The sequence below is a fragment of the Hylobates moloch genome, unplaced genomic scaffold (genome assembly GCF_009828535.3).
Source record: "Hylobates moloch isolate HMO894 unplaced genomic scaffold, HMol_V3 SCAFFOLD_16, whole genome shotgun sequence".
In the NCBI taxonomy this organism is placed as follows: domain Eukaryota; kingdom Metazoa; phylum Chordata; class Mammalia; order Primates; family Hylobatidae; genus Hylobates; species Hylobates moloch.
In genome coordinates, this window is record NW_026652291.1 from 4,496,424 (window position 1) to 4,505,457 (window position 9,034).

General features: G+C 56.1%; 1 long non-coding RNA gene across 1 annotated transcript; it reads right to left on the bottom strand.

Moving 5' to 3' along the window:
* Window positions 1–1,102: 1,102 nt before the first annotated feature.
* Window positions 1,103–7,874, bottom strand: LOC116485093 (uncharacterized). Its single transcript, XR_004252746.2, has 2 exons — window positions 3,432–7,874; window positions 1,103–1,678 (listed from the first exon to the last, which is right to left on the bottom strand). It is a non-coding gene; the product is annotated as an uncharacterized LOC116485093 (long non-coding RNA).
* Window positions 7,875–9,034: the final 1,160 nt, after the last annotated feature.

A 9,034-nucleotide genomic window follows, 5' to 3' on the forward strand; every position in this document is an offset into this window, starting at 1 on the left:
TCTGAAGGCCATACCCAACAGGTCCCATTTTATTTGTTTTACTTTTTTTTAATTGAAGAAAAAAAAAACTAGCATTCCCCTACAGTGCCTTCCACCCGATGGGGACATCTCGGGTTGGCAAGGCCACCACTTTCAAGAGTAGAAGTGTTTTTCAGCAGGAGGAGTTTGCGGCACCGAAGGAAATCAGGAGAAGCTGGGGCCTCAGGTCCAGCAGGAACAGCCAGAGGTTTTGCAGCTCTGCCCCGCGGCTGGGCTCGCCCAAGGGTCTTCCTGTGGGTTCCCAGCATGAGCCGAAGCCACCCTCCCCTGTGGGATCTATGAGGCCAGGCATGGGGCCTCTTTAGGCCTCAGTTTCCTCCCCTGTCATAGGCAACTGACAGTCCCTCTGGAGCGCCACTGGAGCTGCAGAGGGAGGCCGGAGAGATGGTGCCCCCACCCCCCGCCAACCCCCCCACCCCACAGCTCTCAGCAGGACGGTGGCTGCCTGGCTGATTGCTTTTGCATTTGCAGCAGAGCGGGGGAGTGAGGCCAAGCTGGATGCCCCCTCCCCCTGCCCAGCCAGCTCAGACCCAGGCTCTGGGGAAAACAGTGTGAGTCACCGGGCGGCCAGAGTGCGTCCTTCCCCGCTAGCGCACTACACGGCAGGTTTCATAGGTAATGATGTCATTTATGAGGCTCCCGCTCGGGGCTGTGTCTGAGTCAGCCTGGCTGTGTCGTGACCAAGCGGAGGCTGGCAGCAGCGAGGCGTGGGCACGGGCTCTGCCGCCGGGCTCTGGCCTCTGTCCCCTCGTGGGGCCCAGGCTGCCAGCCCCAGGCCTGGAACGGGCAGGCAGTGGGGCTCGGGGAGCCGTTTGAGACCTCGGATTGATGAAGAAGCATGCATTTTCGTGACCTTGGCTCCTGCCTTGGAACGGGGGGCTCGCATGCAGTGGAGGGGGACCCAGGAGTGAGCCCCGACTTCAGGAGGTTGCTCCCTGCAAAGTGCGTGTTGGGCGAAGGCCAGTGACATTCTGTGCGAATCCCTGCTGAAGGCAGATGGCCTCCGTTGTTAAACCTCCCGCTTAACAAACATCATCTCCGAACATACAGACACACAAACATATTTACATTTTTATAATGTGTATTTATTATTCAAATAGCTCGACAGCAAAGTGTTTGAAAACGAAGAGCAGGAATTCCGCGGTTCCTGCCCGGTCTCGCCATCCAGCTGGGAGAAGAGCACGGTCATTTCCTTCACTTAGTCCACGGCCACTGGGCGCTCATCCCCAGCACAGCCCTCCCCCTGCCGCGGCAAAGACTGTTCCTGTCCTGCTGAGGGCTGTGCCCCCAGGGACTCAATCGAGATTCTGTAAGATGTGGGGGATGTGGCAAGGTGGGGGGGCTTCTCCACATCCCCAGGGCTCTCCTTCTTCCCCAGTGGGGTAGGAGAAGCCGCAGATGGGGTCTGCTGAGGAGCAGGCCTACATGAGGGCCAGGCCATGACCCATGGCTCCGGGGACCAGAAGGTAAACAATTTTGGCACAGGATGCACCCACTAGGTCATAGGTGGATTCAGCCTTCTCTGAGAACCGAGAAGATTCTGGAGTCTTTTGAAGCAGCAAAGGAGATCAGAGGAGGAGATGGTGGCAAAGCGGGGACTGAGACTCTTGACATGTGTTTATCCCAGGCAGCGCAGCCGCTGAAAGGGGAGATGGAGAGAGAGTGTCAGAAGCAGCACTGGGTGTTTTCCTGGGGTCTCTCCACAGTGCCCAATCATTTCTGAATCACCAGGCCCGCTGGCACAGGGGTCTGCAGCCCAACCTCACAGAATGACCGCCTCTCTGCAGGCGGGCATCTCCCTGACAGCCCCCTCCCAGGACAGAAAACCTATAGACACCTGGCTGCTGGGTGTCAGGCCACCCGCCCGTTTCTCTTCCTTTCCTTCCAGCCTTTCCTCTCCCAACCAGCCCCCTCCCCACCCGGTCCCCCTTCTATTTTTCCTGGCTAAAACCAGCCACAGATACCACCACACCCGGAAAGAGATAAATAAATAAAAGGAAAACAACCTCAACTGTGAAAAGCAGTCCAAATCTGAATTTTTTCCGGCCTGAGTTAATTACACTTTAAATTGGCATGTTTACTGATCGGGGAATTTCAAGTTAACAGAGACAGCCCCCCCTCCCCAACTGTTTGTACAGTAAAACTCAGCAGGCTGGCGGGCTCCCCCAGGCCTTGGCAGGCCCCGCCGCTCCCCTGCCAACGACAGAGCATAACAGAAACATCTATTTTTGAGTGTTAGAGAAAACGAAGATCTCACAGATGGCGGGAAGCAGCATTCTGGATGGTTTCCTGCACCCAGGCTCTGGGCACCTTCTCAGCAGCCTCTTGCCCCAGGAAAGACCAGGGCCTTTGGCCTCTAGGGACACTGCAAGCTAGCTCCCTTGCACAGGGGCCTGTCTGCCTATCCCATCGTCGAGGACCAAGCCTGGTCAAGGCTCCCCACGCTGTAGCACTGTCCAGTTGGCTTTGACCCCTTCTCCTTAGAGCAAGGCTGTGTGGGGTGTGGAGGGGGCTCCGGGCAGGAATCGGGGTCCCTGATTTATTCATTCACTCAATGCACACCAATGGAGCGAGGAGCTACACCAAATAAAGTGGTGGCCTGATCTCTGCCTTCTCAAGACCGACCCTAATAATGGGCCTGGGTCTCCCCTAGACCCCATGTACCTTAGAAAAATCCCATCCCTGCTCCAGGCCCAAATAGAGGCAACCAGCAGACCTTCTGATGGATGCAAACCCAAGGAGGAATGCCTCCGGGGGCAGGCCAGACCCCAGCTCACAGCCACGTCTCTCCTAGCAGAAGTGGCCGGATGTGGCCACCCCCGCCCCAGGCCTCGGTTCATGGTCGGGATCAACCGCAGGCTCTGCTGTGGGGTGTCCACACCCTCGGGACCTGCCGGGTGCCCTGTCCAGTGCTGCCCACAGCAGGGAGACAAGGCCAACAAGCGTCACTGAGCACTTTCTCTGGACTCAGTCCTGTGCTAGGTACAGGAATGCCATCGTGCACAAGTCAGAAACAGCCCTGGCCCCAGCAGAGCCTGCAGTCTGGGTAGGGAGATACTTGCTGATCTAAGAATCAGAGCAGTGGATATCTGACTGCAAATTGAGACTCTGTGCCTGTGAAGGATGAATCAGGGAAGGTTTCCTGGAGGAGGTGGCCTCCCAGAGCTCAGCTTGTCCTTCCTTGAGGTCCTTTCCATTCCCAGCCCCCCACCGGTCACTCACTTGGCCCAGGGCCTAGGGCCTTTGGGCAGGCAGTGCAGCTGCACAGGCAGGTGCTGTACCTGCTTCCCTGCACGCCGCTGGGATAATGGGAAAATGATGAATGAGGCCCCATCACACTCTGCTTCCCGGCCCTCAAGCCCGTTCCCATCCATGACAAATGGTCCCTCTACCTCCACAGGGTCTTTTCAGCAGCCTCGGCTGGGAAGCCTTGGCAGCACTTGGTGGAGATTTATGCCCATCTTCCCCGGATTCTTCTTAGTTTTTCTGCTTCTTTATTCTCTCAAAATATGCTTTTATTTATTCATTCCACAAACGTTACTCTGAGTGCCTCCTGTGTGCTTCCTCCTGGTGATAGAGAGATCGGGTTCAGTACACCCTCCTGTGTTGAACACCTGCTTTGCACTCGTGTCTGTGGTCAGATTTCATCCAAGGAGACAGGCATGAACTAAGCACCTACTATGAGCCAGCACTGCCAAGCCAAGGGCTCTGGCTCCTAAACGCTCTGCCACAGGGTGGCCGAAACCCCAGCCCCTTGGGTATTGAGGTCCCGGCTTGGTGATTTTGCAGCCCTTCTTGGTCTGGGTCACCTCAATTTTCACAAAGAAGGAAGCCGCTTGTTCATCAGAGGAGGGTCTTGATCCCAGCATCTCAACCCCAAAGTTGGGGAGCCAGTGCTCGGAACAAATGCCACAGCAATGCACCCTCCCCTCTGTGGACCTCAGTTTTCTTACCTGCCCAAGGGTGTGAGCAGAGAGGCAGGACAAGAAGGGAGCAGCCCTGACATTTGGGGGTTCTCTGAATCCTTGAGGACCCCTGACGACCGTAAGCTCCGTGGGTCTCCAGGACTGCACCAGCCAACATGTCTGTGCAGAGTGGTGGTACACAGACAAGGGTGGGGGCGGGGAGCACCTGGTCCCACCCAGGAGAGATCAACCAGATGGTCTCAGCGCACCCACCACCTTCACTAGGTCTTGTTCACTCCATGCAACTGAGACAGCGAATATAGCCCTCAACTGCCATCGAGCGGAGCGAAAAACACAGGTCAACATAGATCTTTGGTATTTGGATGCCCATCATGCTTTGAGTCTTCTGACAAAGCAAGCAGCCCTCTCCCCAGGCCAGACACGCAGCAAAGCATCCCACTTCATGGGTGATGGCACCATGCTGGAGAGACGACGGCGGGGCAGGCGGGGGGGTACAGAGAAAAAACCATGAGCATTCTGGCAAGCTAAGTCTGGGGGAAAGTGAGCCTCCTCATCACATAATACCAAGAAAAGAGGCCCATTCGATGAGCGATCTGTCTTCCAGGACACAGGGGCTATTCCTAAAGCCCTTGCAAGCAGGGTGAGTAAGAGCACACAGCCTGGAGCCAGACCCTGCCCCACCTCCAGCTGGGTGACCTTGGTTGAGTCACTCAACCTCTCTGTGCTCCATTTCCTCAACTGTGGAACAGAAACTGTCTCCTCACAGCAGCTGATGGGGCCCAGGACCAAGGCAAGCGCCCCTTCAGGACAGCTATTACTTCCCCTCTTATCTCCCACTGAAAACAACAAGGAAATGGGAACGGAGGTCCAGGTTGTTCAATTTCCCAACCATGTCCAGGAGACATAGTGGGGATAAACCGGGCCCTTGCACTGGAGAAGGGAGCATGCCTCGGGAGCTTGGACCGGCGGCAGGGTTTACACACTGCCCTGGAGATGGGACAAGTCACAGAGCCTCTGGCTGAAGGGTCCACGGAGACTTTCATCCTGGCCACCTGGGGGGCACACGTTCTCATTTGGCTTATCTAATGACAAAGGCCCCTTGTTTATTTTTTCTTCTCCGCAAACAATAGATAAATCAATCATTTTTGCTTTTGAATGAAATTCTGCATCGAGTGGCACAGGGTCACTGTGTTTGGGTTAGAAATGGGTGGGGAACATGCACACTGCTGCCGCATGCCGGGCTGACGCCGGACTCATGCATAATTCTCAAGTGGCAGGTGATGCACCCAGCATTCTTCCTGAGTGGTGGCCTGGGAAACTCGGAGGGGGGCCATGCCTGTTAATGCCGTGGTGTGCGGGGATGGTTATATTGAAGCTATTAAATAAGGCTAATGTCACTCTCCCCCTGACACGCACATTTAATATATTCCAAAGATGTGTAGATGCATTAACAGCAATTTTCATCTCCAAATGTTCCCATTTAGTCAGCCCCATGCATAAAATATGAGCCCTAACACCACACTCCAGCCCGTTGCAGATGGAGTTCCCCAGAGCATCTGGCTCTCAGCGCTGGGGCGTTTGCTGGAGGGGCGGGGGCGCCATCAGCATCTGCAGGGGAACACGGGGCCTGTCACTTCCTCTGGGGCTTTGGTGCCCCCACCCCCTGAAAAGTGGAAGAGAGAACCCAGACCCAGCTGACCCGCGCCTCCTGAAGCAAATCTCAGCCTCATCCTGGAAGGGCAGAAAAAGCTGGAAAACCAAACAGCTTTGAACAAATGGGAAGAATTTCTAAAAATCGATTAACATATTCATGTACTCCATCACCATATCTTATTGACTGCTTTGTGCCCAGCACCTGCCTGGGAATTCACCTGATCCTGTCCCTGCCTTTGGGGACTCCATTAGTCAATCAACAAACACTCACTGTTCTGCTACTGAACACAGCAGAGGGTGAGAGAGAGAGAGAGAGAGAGAGAGAGAGAAATTTCTGCCAATGAGAAATCTCACAGTCTAGGGCATACAGCAAGTAGACATTAACATTAGGCAATTTCAGAGAACTGTAAGCTAGAAAGAAAACAGTAACGGGGCAGTGTGGAATGTGATGGGGAAGAGGCAAGGGGAGTTGCTTTTATAGGGTTATCAGGGATGACCTTGCTGAACAAGAGACATTCCATCCCCTTGGGAATTGTGAACCCTGGGAAAGGAAAATGCAAAGGTTGTGGACCTCTAAGGAAGGAAGGGCCAGAGCCTGGACAGGAGGCAGCCGAGGGCAGAGCAGGGCTGCCCAGGACTCAGCTCCGGAAGGAGGGGCGTGTGCAAGGCCAGAATAAAGGATGAAAACACATGGGGGATAGGCTGTGGCTCCAAAAGAAGAGGGGGGCTGCCACTCTGGGGGCCTGGGGAGTCCTCGGATTATTTTGGCACCAAGCCCGAGGGAAGGGGCCTGCAGAGGCACCCTGGGCAGTGAAGTTAAACAGTTGGACTCTGCACTTGGAAATACTCTCCCTGGCAGAGGGAGGGGGCACTGGAGGGAGACCCAAGTGGCCGGAGGGGCCTAGCCTGTGGGGCGGCCTCTCCAGCAGGGCTGTGGCCCAGGGGCTGGGGAAGAGGGGTGCTGAGAGAGAGTGGGAGCAGGCAGCCCAGAGGGACGGTGCCAGGGATCCCCACTCCCATGCTAGGCACGGAGAGGAGCGGTCCTGAGGAGGAGGACAAGGGGGAGGGCAGGCATAGGGCCGCGACCTCCAAGGCAGCGATGTCTCTACCAGGGGATGATGGGAGCCAGGCTCAGGAAGCTCTCCCGAGCCCAGGAGCTCACTGATCAACAACGAGTGATAAAGGACGGCCTTAGCTCATTCTTTGGGGTCACTCCTGAGGTGCTGCTCCTTGCCTTCAGCCCTGGACCCTGGGCATGGGCAGCATGTTCTGGAGGCACTAAGTCTCCAGGTCAGCTGCAAACAGGCCTCTGGTCATCTTCTCGTGGTCTGGGCAGGCCAGGGGTGCAAATATGACATAAGCATCAGGTAACTGAAGGCCAGCCCAGCCTGGGGGACGTGCTAACCGGAAGCAAGGGCGTGGCAGGTGCTCCCACTGACACTGGAATGGAGGATGCCATTCCGTCACACTTCCAAAGCCCTCCAGAACAGAGTGGAGCTGGGAAATTAACAGGCCAGGTGACACAGGTCCTACACAAAGTCCACAGGGTCAACCAGCACAGAGACAGCTGCTGCCTGGAGTTGGCAGCAAAGAGGAAGGCATCCAAGGTGGGATTTGATATCGGAAAGAGGTTGACTGTATAATATTCATCATATGGAAAGTGAACACCTCACAGGCAACCTATTTCAGGTACCACTGAGCAGCACTGACTCCAGGGAGGAGTCTTCTTCCTCGGTGACGGGCCCTGCCACCCGCCACCCGCCTCCAGGGTGGAGGCCAGCACGGGGCTGCAGGTGGAAGTCAAGCGCGTGCTCGGCCACCAGACATGCCTCTGGGGGCCCACAGGGCGTGCAACCGGCCCTCCCCACCATCAGCAGGTGCAGGAATCATGCAGGTGGATCTGATACTGAAGAGACGCCGCTCGTGTCTTGTGTGTCATGATTTCTGCAAATGCAACACAGGCCACCTCTCCTCAGGCACCACGAGGAGCAGCACACGCACACGGCCACCCAAGGCACCAGCTCCCACCCAGGGTCTCACAGCACTGGGATGAGCAGAAGGCAGCCGGGGCACAGGGAATGCATGCAGCTGCCCCCAACATCCTGGCAAGGGGCGGGTGGCCTTCCAGCAGGATGCCTTCCAGCGGGACTAGCTCCCCCGTGTCCTCTGCCTAGATGACACTGGCCATGAAAAACAGACTGAGCCCCGTCACCATTGCTCGTCAGCTTCATGACCACCCCCCACCACAGTGCACAACCCAAAGTCCACATGGCCCCCTGAAAGCTCTCCCAAAATGATTCGATAGAGGGGGTCGGGGAAAGGATGACAAATGTCACGCCAGCGCATGCATTCACATACCCTGGAAAGTCCCGCCTCAGGCGTGGCGCCCGCACACCACCGGGCGGTAGTGGTACTGAAAACAGGCCATCTGTGTTATATTCGTCATTAATAAAAGCGAACTCATCACAGACAACCTCTTCTCAGGTACCCAGAGTGCCATCGGCTCAAGAACGTGGCTGCTGCGTCCCGTGGTGCCAGCGTTGCCCCCGGGAAGCAGTCCTGAGGATGGATGGGACATCAAAGGTGAGAAGACACAGAGACAGGAAAGAGACCCCCGCCCAGCCCACCCTCGGTGACCAGGCCCCACTGAGGCAGCGACTCCAAAGCACCCGTCCTGCTCCCACCCTCAAAAGGGCTTCATCTCCAATGGGTCCTCCAAGGTGAGATTTGATACTGAGAAAAGATCAACCATGTATTATTCGAAGTCAATAAAGCGAATATAACACGGTCGATCTCCCTTCAAGTACCAGGAAAGGCGCTGAGCTGAAGCGCGATCGGCTCCCTGGCCCGCAGGCCCCACAGGCTGCAGCGGATACGGACGGCTAGTGGACCAGGTGAAGGACATTAGAAACAATTACTTTCCAACTGGTCGACCATCCATCCCCGTACCCCGGAATGGTGCTGATGCCGGCGTCCTTCCCCGAGGTGCCCCAGCCTCCAAGACGGCCTCCCTGGTGGAATTTGATACCGAAAAGGGGTTCACCGAGCAACATTCGTCGTCCAGATGCAAAGTTGCTCGGGTAACCTCTCCCCGAGTACCATGGAGAGGCTCAGATGCTCGGACTAAGGTGGATGCTTGCAGGCAGCTGTGCTTGCAGAAGACCCTCCCCCAAGGGCAGCACAAGGTCTGGGCATTCAGAGACCAGAGCCTCACACTCTCCAAGGACATTCCCAATCACCAAGTCCAACGATTCCAACCCCTTCCAGAATGAATCTAGAGACTCTTCCCAGAAGTTGAGTGCAAGACCCAGGTAGGATCTTCTACTGAGAAGACAGCAGCCTTCCTTGGGCACCTTGCTCAAGACGAAGATGAAACCCTGCTCACACCCGCTTTTCATTCCCAGACCCCGAGAGGG